The sequence below is a fragment of the Aptenodytes patagonicus genome, chromosome 1, assembly GCF_965638725.1.
Source record: "Aptenodytes patagonicus chromosome 1, bAptPat1.pri.cur, whole genome shotgun sequence".
Lineage (NCBI taxonomy): Eukaryota > Metazoa > Chordata > Aves > Sphenisciformes > Spheniscidae > Aptenodytes > Aptenodytes patagonicus.
The window spans coordinates 30,833,104-30,848,451 of NC_134949.1; the positions used below are offsets into that span (position 1 = coordinate 30,833,104).

General features: G+C 35.9%; 2 protein-coding genes across 5 annotated transcripts in view; one reads left to right on the plus strand and one right to left on the minus strand.

Moving 5' to 3' along the window:
• The window catches only part of LRRN3 (leucine rich repeat neuronal 3), a 35,812-nt gene extending 21,001 nt beyond the window's left edge, over positions 1–14,811 (minus strand). The window contains exon 1 of the mRNA XM_076330864.1: positions 14,331–14,811. The gene's annotated coding sequence lies outside the window, so the exon portion shown is untranslated. The remainder of the gene's footprint in view (positions 1–14,330) is intronic.
• IMMP2L (inner mitochondrial membrane peptidase subunit 2) overlaps positions 1–15,348 on the plus strand; it is a 495,887-nt gene that overhangs the window by 231,633 nt on the left and 248,906 nt on the right. The gene's annotated exons all lie outside the window — the stretch shown is intronic.

Genomic DNA, 15,348 nt, shown 5'->3' on the forward strand with positions numbered 1-15,348 from the left:
ACATGTGTAGGTATATGTGGTATATATGAAATTAATGTGTTACTCTTAGTCCAATTCACAGACATCTCATAAGTCTTCATTAATGTCTGAGGTGCTTTTAGCTTGAATTCTTTCCTGTTCTGCCTAAATACAGAATTAGCCTCTATTAGTTTACCCTCCCAATCCAAGAGGTTCCTATGCTACTAGACCTGTCAAAACTTCTGACCTGTTCAGGACTTCTACAAGTGCTGCTGTTTTTCTTGTCAATCTAATACTATAATTTGCAGTTTTAGCCAAATGCCATTCTTCCTAAGTTTTACAAAATCCCCATCTCTGATAACTGTGGAAAAAATGTATCTGGGCTTCTATTTTCTTCTGTTGAGGTGTTCCTCAGCTTTTGTATTCTTTACTAAGGTACATGATGACATAGAAGAAATCAGCAGAGACAAGTAAAATAGGCAAAGCAGCATTTACTGGTTAGAGCTTGTGAAAGTAGCTAGTGGGAAGGATATTCAAACATACAAATGCTATTTAAATCCAAAGACTTTTTGATTATTCTGTTTCAAATACGAATGTAGAAATATTTTTGTTATCTGAATGGGCACAACCATGTATTTGGAATGAGGAGTCAGGATTTAACAAAGTCTTTTGCTCTGTTCTATCAAAAAACATTTTCATGTACAAGCCAGAAAAAAATGCACTGGGAGATGGGAAAAAAAGGTTAAGATTCCTAGCTTGATATATAAACTATAAATTATGAGTCCTGGCTTGATTCCTGTGCTGACTGCTTGGAAAACGGTCTGTCTCTAGGACCTGGGCTGCGGTTCTCAGGTGGACAGAGAGGCTTCTTTCCAGCCTTCAAAATGCAAAAGAATGACAGAGTTTTCCTTAAGGGTGTGTTCATTAATGGCTAACTTCAGTTGGCTCCCTTTTTAGCATGCTCATTGTTTTGTACACTATTGCAAGACATCTCCTCATAAATTATATAGGGCCTAGGCACATAACAAAGAATTCACTTCATTTGGGGAGGGAGGGCAGATAATTAATGATTAACGGTGAAATGCTTTAATTCTTACTTTGAACTAAGCTTTAATCTTTGACAGATGATGGGGATTGGAGATCTACCTTATGATTATGCTTTGGAAGATGATCTCTCCTATATCATTAAAGAAGTTTTAAAAGTTTTACTTGTTTGGTATAGAAGTCTGCTAGAACTGTAATAAAAAGAGAATGCAGAAACCAAGTGTCAGGTTGGACAGAGTATACGTTTTTCTCCATACTACTCTTAATCTTTGTTTTTAATTTACATATAAAGCAATAAAGCAGATGAGATCGCAGATACATGCAAAATATATACAACTACTCTTTCTTTAATATGCCTTCTTAAAACTTTGAGAAAATACATGTACGTGTTGTGACACTTAGTTCCCAATTCTCTGTGGTGCTGAGAGATCCTGATAAAAGTGCACAGTATTATTCTGTTACACACTGCTCTGTAGCTCAGAAATAAACTGAGTAACATGTGGCAGTTGCTAGGGTAACCATTTTTGCATTTTGCAGAAAAAGTCCAAGAATAAAACACATGTAAATTGGCAGTGTGGAAAGCAGTATCATATACAGTCTCATATTCTCAACTTGGTTTTTATGGTTTTCCTCTATAGTATATACACATAACAATGAAATAGATCTGCTGCAGCTTTTACCTTGAATCTCTCCATACACTTGTATTTTGCATGGCTCAGGAAGTTATTTAAGCATTCAGCTACTAAGCTTAAACTATTTTTTTCCCTGTCAAACTATCTATATTTACTGTCAATAAGATATAGCTGCGGTCGCTGTAAGTGCTGATCATGTTTGCTGGGTGTGATTATCAGGTCATGTAAGCAGAAAGGAAATCGAATTTTAAAAGTTGTCTTGTGCACTTAAATATGACTTCCTGCAATTGGTCAAATTCCATCAAGCATCTGTCTTGAATATGAGTGTCTGCAGGCATTTAGAAAGATGAGATTTCGTTGTTCAGACAGGAGTCCAATTTAGAGCCTGAACAGGAGTTCTTATTAAGGCAAACTTTTTTGTTCTTGTTTTGGAAAATGTTTGGTAATGAATTCTGCAAATTGTTGCATAATGAGAAACGCATCCTTGTTATAAGAAGAAATAATTTTATAAGGTATCATTAACATTTTGATTTGAATTGCATTCAAATACTTAACCCCAGTGAATGGCAACAAGCAGACTTTGTCAGGTAAACATAAAGATCATGGCTAAGAAATAGTCTATAATACTATGTTGGTATTATTTTGGCGAAATGCTTGGTACTTCTAAAACTTCTTTGTACTTCATACTTTTGAGTTTAGAGTAAGCTTGTGTTGGAATATTGATTTAGAGAGTCGATATAATACCAGTGATTAATATCAGCAGTATAATTTATGTTTTTCAGAAACATTTTTCTTAAAAAACATTATCAAATTATAGCTTTTACTTGTGCTACAGAACAGAAATGCAAACTGTCTGCACAAGATGGTTTCTAATATGAGAAAAATGCTTTAAAGGCTTCCCGACCCTCCCTCTAAACTTAGTACTAAGTACTAAGTTTATTTTATGCACATTCAGAACTTAGAACTGAAAAGGCTGTCATGTTATCCACCGATAACATTAGAGCAAACACTGGAATTTAGTGCTGCAGCTTATTTCTGCCCTGATTTACACTCCACGTCTTCAGTGAAGTTACATATAGTATTATAGCATGGTTCTAGTTTGTCATCCTTTGCATATCGCTGTCTTTTTTCAAAGATTAGGACTAAAAATGGTGTTATATAATCATCTATATAAGGGTACTCTAAATTTTAAGCGACTCTAATTGACCAGTTCATGTTTCTTAAATTACTCTGGTAGAAGTAATTACTGGGTGAATCTTGATATTGGAGATAACTGTGAGAAACTCAGCACAAAAAATAGCTCTAAACTGGCAAGATTTCTCGGAAGAATCACTCCTCATGAAACTTGTTGCAGGTTTATATCATGTAGAGTGAATCAGTTTAAGTATATTCACTACATGAAGTGAAATACCTCTCTAGGAAGTGAAAGCCAAAGTTTAGAGCTTAATATGAAGTGGTCATTATGCTAATTCTAATTCATGATTGCTAATGCTGTATTTTCAAGACTGTATATAAGACTGTAGTATATTCAGCCTCAGATCTGTGGAATACACTGAACACCTGGCTGAGCAGAAATATGTGGATTATAAATTAAGATGGTAATGTTTCAGGGAATTGTTCTCCTCCCCTACTAGAAAATAGTTGTTTTCTGTTATCTGAATAAATATGGTGTGTTATTTTAAAAATTTTAAACAAGATAGGAGGGCATTTAAACAATTTTTAGTATCCTGCTGGGATGTGATCAAATTACCCTTCTCTTGTTAGGTAACAACAAAGCAAATATTGCCTCATGACTAAATAGAGTTTTATTTCCTTTATAGCTGTTAGCAGTCTATCAGACTGTTTGCCTTCTCAAAATTTTCAACTCCATACCACTGGCTCAGAGACCAAACTCAAAATATGTAGCAAGACAGATTGGACAGTGCTTTTCACCTCTGGTAACATCTTAATTGCTCTCCGATGCAGTCATACTAAGACATCTAAGCAGGCTCTGATGAGGACAGTGGTGATGTAGATCGTTACCTAAGACAATGTTGGCAAAGGAGCGAGTCCCTCTACTGAGAGGATCATAGCATCATGGGATAGTCAAATTGGAAGGGTCCTCAGGAAGTCTCTAGTCTAATCTCCTGCTCAAAGCAAAGTCAGCTGTTACGTCAGACCAACTTATGGAAGGTAAAATCGAGCTTTGGCATTTCTTACTAATTGCTCTGCAGGATTTATTAATCTTCTCCTTTGACCTTCACATTTCACATAGATCATGGTTGATTTTGGTTCATGTGGATTCAATACTGTACTTTGACATGCCAATCAAAATTTATTTTTAAGCAATGCTAATGCAAATTTATTTTTTATGGAATTGAACATTTTCCTGAGCCCTGAGTATTCATTACTCGTTATTGCTTCTATTAAAATATCTACATTTCAATTAATGATAGAGTAGATGACTTCCACAAAATATACTCAGACTTTAGGAAAGTTTGGCTAACCTCTATGTGAGAGATTAAATAGCAGTATAGCAGATTTATACCACAACTTTTATGTGCTTACCACTGAATAGTTGTAGATAGTCTACAATCTCAACATAACTATTACCGTTTCCCTGCCATATTTGTGACAGGCATGTATAGTGTGTGTTTATATAAACCTTTTATCAATTTGTCTTCATTTTTTTGTAATGTTTTCTATGTCTTTGTGCTGTTGCTGGGGCTGATATAATGACATACCAACACAAGACATTGTTTCAGGAACTGATATATAAAACAAATTTAAAACAAAGTAAAGACTAAAAAGACTTAATCCACATTCATTTGAGGTAAATGGAAAGACCTTTTGTTGCTTTCTGTGAACTTTTGGTAAACCTCAGAGACTGTCAGAGCACTGATGAAGAATAACACTTGAGAACCAGAAAGTTTATGGGTTTTCCAACCCTTAAAAGAGCAAAAGGTATTTCAGTTTGGAACAGAAGGCCAGGACCTGTGTTGGCATAACTCCAAGTATGCCAACTCCAAGTATACGGATCTATATACTTTACTTCAGCTGAGATGGTGACCAAGGACCCTAAATGTAATTGAGCATTTGGACAATGTATGGGTAATTTAACATTTCAGCAATTAAATCTTTGAAATTGCATGTAATTTTACTTCTCTATTGTTTATTGTTAAGTGATACTTACTGAAGGCAATATTTAAATGCCTAAAAAAGGCACCTGGATCTGGATTGCATTGAGAAGCCTCTGAAGGCAGTGGGAGCACTGGCAATCAGCAACTTTAAAATGTAAACTTATTAGAGGAAGTTCTTTTATGTGAGTATCTAAATAGAAATTGAAAAACCTTTCTCTGACTTCCACTTTCAAAATTCTTAAGGCAAATACATAGTTACAACAGAATACGTTCTGTTCTATTTGAATCAGTACTTTTCCAATGAAATCACACATTTTTAATTGGTGAACCATATAAATAATACAATCCTTTCTAGAGCAGCTTCTAAATGTAACTGTGAACAGGATTAGTAATGGGTATAAAAGTTAGAAATTACACCAAATCATAGAAGGACATATAGGAATAAGTACTATAACTTCCGTCATTAAAATGGAGCCACAAAGAATCTAGCACTACTGTAATTAACACTGAAAATGTCCTTATGTCCTTTAATGTAGACATTAAAGTTTACATATTTCTTTCAAATATCTTTTTTAAAAATTTAGTAAAAAATACTATATTCTCTCCATAACATCAGTGACATCTGGGCCAGTAGCTTGAAAGCATAGGTCAAAATATGTAAATTAAATCATTCTGGTTTTGGTTTGTGGGTTTTGGGTTTTTTTTCCCCCCCATTTCCTTTTTATTCCCCAGTGTAACAGTAATGATCATGAACAGAACAGAATTATTGAGACATGCTAACTATAGGTGAATGGAGCATTCTTTAAGAATAGCCAAACTCCAATGTTAGACATCTTTTTGATAGGCTGGAGAGGATGAATTTATGCAGCAAACGTGAAGATCTGACTATCAGAGGATCACAGTATATTATTTTCTTTTCTGAGACACATAACTCATTAACGGACAAGAGAAAGGTACATGGGTCTAGAACAGAACTGGAGAAAACAGGACACAAATCATGAACAGTTTTGCAATAAATTCTAAATTGACAGTTAACCGTTATGACTAAAGAGTAAAAAGCCAAAGTTTTATGGTAAGTCCCTCCTCTGAATGTTTGGGAGAATGAAGTTAAACTCTTACTGCTACTAATGATAGGAATAAGAATACATCTTTAACGTCCATACTGTTTGAACAAAACTTTTTACTTTCCTCATTCATTTGTCAAGGAGCCAGGACACCATAGAAATACAAAATAAATTTAGTTGGGTTTTGTTGGGGTTTTTTACTAAGTAAATTAATTATGGCGACTCTTAAAAACAAAATACGCATAATCTTAATCCATTTATTCACAGGTGATAAAATGGCAATGTAAACACTGATGTCCTTCATGGAAAAATGTTTACTACGGACAAGTGAAATATAAATAGGAGGAAAAAGTTACAGTGAGGACTATGTGTTTCCATTTTGAAACACCATTTTAATGTCTATGAGTTATATTTCAAGGTAAGGTGCATATTAAATGTTGAAGAGGTTTGCTTCTCCTTGATGATATGCTATTCATTGTTTCTTAATATTACTGTTTCCTCACACAGGCAGACCAGAATGCACAATAGTTGCCAAATATTTGGTATAATTCTGTTTAATTAAACTCCATTTGACCAGAAGTAGAATACTGGGTTGGTTTCCAGTGTCTCTCAGAGTGTAATACTTGAAAAGCTATGTAGCCAACTTTTCTAGGCAATATGGACTGTGATTTCAAGGTTTTTTTGTTACTGGCTAGGTAGATTTCATTTTATGAGAAATCTTGTTTTTCAGAAAGTTTTGGATCTCCATCTAGATGTTTTAGATAAAGAGTCTACCATAGCATGTATAATAATTAGGATTATTCTAAACAAGAAGAAAAGTTCTCAAGGAATTATTTTTGTCTTTTACTTTGTGGCATGAGTGGAAATGAAGCAACATGATGAATTTTGTATTTCTAGATAGAAAAATGATGAAAACACCAAAAAGCAAAGAGAAAAAGCATTTACGAATCCCTTCTGCATCTGGTGACATCAATAGGAATTTTGCCATTTACCACAAATGGAAGTAAAATTACACTCAAAGATGGCAATTCTGAGGACCATCTGTGAAAGGTTTCTGGATTGTTCTATCTAGTATGGAAATTTTGATGGTAATAGTTTCGTTTGTTTGTTTTTAGCAGATAGTTCTCTTATAATTACTTTTACACAGAACTCTGTTAAAACAATGTTAATGGGAAAGCAGAAACAAACACAATTAGCAAAAAATCAAGAAGGAATAAAAGATAAAAATTTCAGTTGAGGATCCCACAATGGTTTTGATCCAGACTGGTTTTACTGAGGTATTTGAATACATCAGAAATCACCAGCAATATACAGTATCACCAGCTTTAGAGGTACAAGAAAGGGCAACTTATGCTTTAGTATCTGTGGCTAATGAGGCAAAATTATAGATATTGTCTCAGTTGTAGTTAATCAGATTTTCTTTGGTTTATATCTTAAAGTTGGTTTAATATACCCTTTGCACTCCCCCCCCCCCCCCCGTGGTTAGCAGTAACAGAATGTGTGTTATAAAATGAAAGTGTACTTGTTACAGAATGAAAACTGGTTTTTATTATGCTTTGAAGGCATGGAAACATCTGTACCAGTGTAAACACAAATGCATTGGCTCCCCTGACTGCTGCTGAAGTAGAGCAGTGGTGAGGATATGGTCCAAGTGTACTAGGACTTGTTCTGAACCATGGGTTCTTGGTAGCAAGTTTAGGAATAAAAATGTACTATTTTACAGATAACACCACTGAAACAGAGATAAGTTCATCGTATTAAAATTACTCTCTGCACTAATATCTAAGGGGATTGCTTCCTATCAGAGTGAGTATAGGGTTTGTATGATGTATGTCCAAACATGCAAATTATTCTTGGGTCTGTGGAAGTGAAAAATGTAGGACTATTGCTGTGCAGTTCCATAGATTCACTGGCTGTTCTTTCTGCTCAGGAAAGATAGAGTTCAGGAGCTCAGCTGCTGCTCTTGGAGAGCAGAGTACTTTTCCTTATGTGTTTTTGGAGTTTAGAGTCTAACCCTAGAGTAATATGCTGAGTATCCCTTTTGTCTCTTATTGCACAATAAAAATGAAATGACTGAAAATGTGTTTGTCTGACACAATATTGATGACTGGATAATCCATATCAAAGCAACATTCAGAAGAATATGTTACCTGAATTATACATGCTGGGTGAAATTGCTATTCAGACAAACGTTTCTAGCTTTACAGATCATTATATTTGCAATTACCTCATTTTGTCTTCTCTCACCTCATAAGGATACCTCTATAAACTGGTATAATAGTCATTAATAATTCCATTTCTCTCAAGTGCTGTGGAGTTTTAGCCTTGTATTTGGGCTTACCAGCAAGTAACAGGCCAAACAAATTAAAATGAAGTACTCTGGGAGTGTCATGAAATAGCTGCTGTACAGTGTCAGCTGTCTTTTTTCAAAGTTAACATGGTACGTCCTGTGTAAAAAGAAATACATATTCAAAAAGGTGTAATACAATGAATATATATAGGATAAACTTGTTATGCTTAGAGGATAACCGAAGTAGCTGTGTGTTGTTATAAACTGGTATTAAATGGGAGCTGTGCAGATAATGTCCCTCAAGCTACAGTGGTAATGAAGCACCACTTGACTGTAATTTTATTTTTCATGCCAAAAGGTTTTTTTAATTTGTTTATAATTTGATAAGAGAAAATATTGTACTTTATAAATTCATTGTCTTATTTCTGAAACATACTTTCACAGTGGGGAGGGAGGAACAATTTTTAAAGCGCTGCCTGATTTCTATATGGGACACATGAAAAAGAGCAGTTTCATGTTGTGCAGTGGATTTGGAGCTGTCGTTGCACAGGGAAGAGGTTTTTCTGGAAGGCTTAGCCCCCACATGAGCCTTTGCTGGAGCAGGCTCTCCTGCCTCTCTGCTCCTTCTGTGGCCTGCAACATGGAGCCAGCTGGTGTGGGAAACTCAGCAGGTAATTCTGCATTTTGGTAGAAACACTGTGAATTAGCTCACTGTTAAGTGTCATCTGCAAAAATTGCTGATGCTTGACATGACCTCTAGAGGAAGCTGCTTTCCAGAGGGGAGAGGAAGTTCAGGACTTGAGAGAACTTGGCAACGGGAATGAGCTTGGGGTGAAGAAATGAATGTCTCCTCTAGTCCTTCGATTTACAGCTACCGTGACACTTGCTAAAATCTTTGAGAAAAGTCTTTGTTTCCGCATAAAGATTATTCCTGTCAAGATGAACAATTTTATTAGGACTTTAGGTACAGAATAAATCACATAAATATGATACAAATAGCGACACATGTATATCTCCATTTTGAGCACAGGTGTGCCACTATTGTAAAGCAGAAGTAGGAGACATTTGTGTTTATCCTTATTCAGGGAACAAGTTAAACATTTGCACTTACTTAAGCGCCTCCCAAGTCAGGGATATATTTCTTGTGCTGTCTTGAATAAGGGTGACTTTTTGTTTTAGCACCATGATGACAAAGCTAACCGACCTGATTGTCAGCCGTGGTTTCCTCTAACCTCTCAAGACCACACTAGAAGAGCCCTAGTAATGTCTGACCATCACACTGCCTTTGTAAAGACTATTAGGAAAGTCACCTTCTCTCATCCGGGATGGTGGCTATTCTATGGTGATTTTAAAAATGTCTCCGTGCACAACTTTGCTCTTCATTGTGTATTCTATTACCTGATGTTTATTCCGGTTTATTATTCTGTAATTTATTCAACATGCAATTTCTGAAATTGTCTGATCCCTAGACAGAGAATTGCATAAACAATCTTTTTTTTTCTTTTTTTTTCTTTTTTTCTTTCTTTTTTTTTTTCCATACTGGTAGCTGGATGTCCAGGGAATTTTTGGTACAGCTAAACTTAAGATTTTAACTTTCTTATACCAAATGATTTAGAGTCTTTAAAGTATTTCCTGGCAGAGTAGTTGTTATTTGCATGACAGGAACCCTCTAGTAAAAGATTCATGGGGTAATACTAATAATCAGTAGATATTTTGAAAAAATATTCCCTGTAGTATTTTACTCAGCTTTGCAGTGTTTACCTCTAAATACAGATGCTTATGCAGGAAAGGGAACTGCTAAATGATTTCTTTTGTGCCAATGTTGTCAAAAAGCATTTCCCAGTTTGACTGAGATCGTGGGAGTTGAGAGCAGAAGAGAGGCAAAAATTCTTTTCTGCTCTAATTCAGAGGTCAGTAGAGTTAAGCTACCATTAAATTTGGGGCAGATATTTTAATGAATTCCAGAAATACAGCAGCTGAATAGAAATAATGGGAATACAGAGATCTTATTTCTTATATTCCTTTGAATTAGAGTGTTACTGCTTGTGGCCAAGCAGTTACAGCAAATAGTTAGGCTGAAAGAGAGTGAGTTTTATTGAGATAAATCTTTTGTGAAGAAGAAATATTTCTAAATGAAGGATAATTGTTTCAAGGATACGCTGTATAAATTTGTTTTTATGAAATTAAACTTTCCCTTCATTTTAATGTCTTTGCATTTGTTTGTGCTTTGCATGCACAAATGCAGGTTTGGGAATGCTAGGGGTGAGAGCACATCTGTAGCTTGTTCTTCCAAGCAGTTTGTAAATTAAAGCTAAGAAATCATAAAATAGAAGTAAATGAGCATGATAAATATAATCTTATTTATCAAATGATATGTCCTTTGGCTTGTATGACTAGAACATGTCTTTAAATATTGAGAGAAGAAAATGTGCACATGTTGACTATCTTTTTTTATTTCTTTGCTATTCTTTTTATTATGGTTGATTTATTATATAGCCCCATCTTCCACGTATAAAGAATAGGAAATCCTGTCAGGAGATGGTAATTGGATCAAGCAAAATTGTGAAAGTAGTTTGTATTTCGCCCCCATGAAAATGCTCTTTCTCACCAGGTGGCACACTCAGCTACTCCACAAAGAACCCAAAGTGGAATAATCTGACCGACATCCATATTGGATATTCCTCTGGCACAGATGAGTGTAGCTCCATGTGCTGTGCTAATAAAACTTTATTGGTTCAGGTCAGCTGAGGATATGAATTTATTGTGGAAACATTAATGACATCATTTATAGATTTTGTGTATAACACTGAAGATCATACTGTTTGTTTAAATAAAGTTTTTGGCATTAAGGATATTAAGGAAAGTTCTTTACGAACAATGTCGTTTCACATTAACGGCATTTAACAGTTTGTGGACTGGTCAGTTGAATAAGTAAAAGGCACAGTAATTCATTTTTACAGTTACATTACAGTTGTAATGAGAAGTATTGATTTTCCTCTTAATACTAATGTGTTTAATGACCTGTCTAATGACATCTGTCACTACTGTTTCTTCTCAAATTGTACTGGCATTTTCCCTTCAATAAAGTAGAGGATTTTAATTGCTTGTTGTATTGTTAGAATGAGAATTAATATTCTTTTTGAAGTAGTATGAGGGCTTGAAGACTTAGTCTGTTAAAAAAAAAAAAATTGTGTTTTAGAAGCTGTCCATTTTTTGGTCTTCAGAAAATGGTTCCTTGAGCACTACATGTGAAATTAGTTTTTCATTGTCAGTTTTTGCTAGTTGATATTAAGTAGAGTTTGTGGAATTTAAAGTGGAAGGGTTTACTAAGGTAGTTTCTGACAATGTCTCTCTCAAGAGTTTTCCTTCAGCTTTTAACGGTACTATCTGAAGGAAGGATACATGAATTAACTAAAATGTTGATATACCATAACTCACTAAAAACATATACCTATAGTTCAAAAAAGGTTTAATTGTTTCTCTGTGGTGACTTTTATTTCAGAAGTAAGATAGAGCTTGTCTTGAAAAACTCTTTGTTTTCTACTGCTTATCTTCTATTGCTTTAGATGCTCTAAAATTTGGCTGTTGAACACCAGCCATTTAAAGTTAGAGCAGTTGTCACCAAACAGCAAAGCTTTTGGTTGGCTTGTAGAATCATTATTGATATAATAAAGGTTAGGGGTAAGAGTCAAAGAAAGTGGGTCCAATACTGCTAAATGATTTGCTCTCACTTGCAAAGACTTAATTCTGTCCTCTAGTGTCAAGGGACAAGTGATCACAAGTGATTTGCAGGACACGAGTATTTTCATAAGCTGCTCATTCTTGATCAGTTAATAAAGATTATACATGATATTTTTGATCTGCATTACAGGTAGCAACGTTGCCTAGTTGATCTGGTGTAATTCTGGTGCAGAAAAGGAATACTCACCTACTTCTGGGTACTCCAAACAGGCATGCTGTGATGTCATGCTCAGACCTACCACCCTGAAAGGCGGTACTTCGGGTTGCTATAACAACATCAGCCAGTCATTGTCTGACACTACAACATTATTGCAGGAGCTTTGAGAGAGTATTAACCAAAATACAGTCACCATACGTTTTGACTGGTTTGCTGGTTAAGAATGTCTATGCCGTGTACTCAGGCGATGCATCTACAGCATATTTTCTCTGTACATGTATGATTGAAATGACCAAATTTTTCTGAAACTCTTTGGCATATTTATATAATATTTTAAAGTAGCGCATTGGAGTATATGTGGCAAAACCCAATATGCATTAATGTAAAGTTACTCATATTTACTTAATTTTCACATTAAAAATGAGTAAGGGTAACGATTCAGAAAAGCTGAGCGTGTACCATGGTATATAATAGAAAAAGTTTCATCTGAGTAGTCCTTTGCATATAGCATGAGGAGATCAGAATCAGGTTTTCTCCCCTTATAGTATAGCACATTCTGTAAAAATCCAAACCAGTAGCATGAAATTCTTGTTTTAACAACTAAAATGCACATGCAGGGTGGGTGAAAACAGGATATTTAGTTAATTGAACGAGAGATTGTGGTTCACATAATAAAATAAACCAGCTTGCTTTAACCAGATTTCATAGACCATCTGAAACAGAGGAAGCAAGCTTGCCAATAGCAGGAGCTAATGCTTCAATACCTTTCATTTTGTACTCTGAAAAGGAAACCTCTTCTTAAGCTCATTCATTTTCCAGAGGGAATATCGAATGCTGTGGCATATTGTCAGAGCTGCTTTATTGTCACCATTTACAAAGGTCACCTGAATTAATTGACTTCTTACCATACATATTGTTAAGCTACTCGTTCCCTGACATTTACAGAAAGGTGGCAAGCTTACAGCCATTGGCTATCTGTTGATGGTTGTTTCACAATGTTTGTTTCTCAAAACACAGTAACTCTAAAATTACAAGCAAATAATTGCATTGCTGCAAAGGAACAGGTTCTTCGTGATGTTCTCCAAGGTGTACCGGGGGGGGGGGGGGGGGGAGAAGGGGTAGGAGAAATAGTCTAAATACTGATCTGTTTTTAATACAGACATAGTATTCTAAAAAGCAAACAAAAACACACAGGAAGATTTAGGTTGTATTTTTTCACTTTGAAGCATGCATTAGATAGCTAACCTGTCTTTTTCATGGTGTAAAGTAAAACCTCTCTCTGGCTTTCACTGATGCATGAATCACAGATCCATGCTGATGGACTTTACTGAATGTGTTTTCATCTGAAGGGATACTGAGGTACTCTTATACTGCATGAAAGAAATGACATACACATGCATAAACACAAACACAGTAGGCAACAGTAGTACTAGCATGGAATTTTATGTAGATTAAATTGGTTAAATAGAAAATCACTGTCTTTTTTCTAGCCCCCTGCATTTACTGCCCCCTTTATCCCCCTGTGTTGGGTTCTTCTCTTTCTGAACAGCAGTGCTGGGCAAAAACTCCAAGTAGACATGTGAAAACAAAGGCATGGAAAGCAAAGACAAACAGTTCTGAGCCTTCCTATACTAAAACAGGCAAAGCTTTTATAGTGATGGATTTGAACAGTCTCCTTACATGAAAATATACTTTAGAGGCACCCTGCTGTGATCCTGTTAATTACCAAAGAAGATTAGAACTCTTCTGCTTAATGCGATCCTTTTTACCTAACGCATCCGTTCCAGCTGCATCAGTAATCAGACATTCACACTGTCCCTTCTGACTGGAAAGGGGATGTTTTTAAGCAAAGTCATTTGCCACAATCCTTAAGATGTAGCCTGGCAGAAATTCAATAACTGTTTGTGATATGCTCATTCAGCCTCGCTGCTCAGTGGTTTTTAGGTCCTGACATAAACAGCATTTCCCTTAATCCTAGCACTGGAGAGAAGAAAGGAGGCTGTCCTGTATCTTGTTCTGTTGGTTTCAAAACACAGAGCAACTGTGTAATTTGATTTTGCATCTGAAACATCAGGGGAAACGTTCTCCCTTTATAATTTTTTATCCTTTGATGCTCTTTCAAGCTAACAAATGCACATATCTGATACTCTTGCAAGCATATTTATATTATCTCTGGCACAAAAAGCAAATTGCATTTGCATTTCCATTCAGAAAGTAAAATGTGGAAATACGCTAATAAAATAGCTTTACGAAAAGAAGAAAGGGGAAAGAGTTTACAGGTTAAGATAAAAGTCAGGATAAAATTGAAAATAGAGAGGAACTTACCCTATAATAAGAGTAGTTTCAGAGCTGGAGGAGTTCTTGCATCTCGGTAATTTTGATTCCTTAGTTCAGGTAGCCACATACTTGTATTAAAGCCAGAGTCTGAATAGATGTGCATACATGTATGCGTGTGGGTGAGTCGGTGTGCGTGCGTGTGTCTAACGGTATATAATACGAAGATGTATCTATTGATATCCTACAACATGAGAGACTGTGCTGCCAGCTGAGATCCCTTACGTTTGCCAGAGTGCTGTTGCTGCCTGGCTGGCTGAGGCTCGCAATCCAGCGGAGAGGGGGGCGGGGGGGGAGAGAGATGCTCGCTAGCTCTTCTCATTTCTCCTTGTTTCCATGATGGTTAGTGGTGCATCGTTCACCTGCTTGGTTGTCACACTGACATGGTGCTGCCTCTTCAGTGGTCATTAATAACTGAGGCCCTTCCACTCCCCAGAGAGGAGCCAATGCTTCGGCGTGCCCAGATGCCGTGTAGTACGCGCGGCTGCGCCAGCCTGGTTGGCCGTGGGAAGCTGTCTGTTACGTGACACTGCTGCTTCGGGTACGGGTACACGAAACAAGCCTTTGCACGCTTCCAGAGATCTCTTCCGATTTGTGGAAGTTACAGGGCATGCTTTGTGTTTTTACAGAACAGCTTGGGAGGTTTAAATCCCTTTTTTTTTTAAAAAAAAATAAAGCTATATAAAGATGTTATCTGTATTCAGAACAACTGATTAGAGATCACTGAAGTTCCTCAAAGGCTACTGTTGTTCAGAGGATACTGCATGTTGAAACCATTCAGGAAAAATGCACACACATCCCCCCGAGTTTTGCTGCTTTTTTTTTAGTTTAAGAAAGTAAAGGATTTTTCATACCACTCCTTTTCCAAATTTTATAAAATATTAAATTTTACTACATACATTTATCAGTAGAAAGTAAGAGCAGGAAAACAACTTTCTGAGAAATAAAAGTTCAGAATAAACTGAGGAAGAGGTTGGTTAAAAAAGTAAGTTTCTTTCAATCTCTGTCT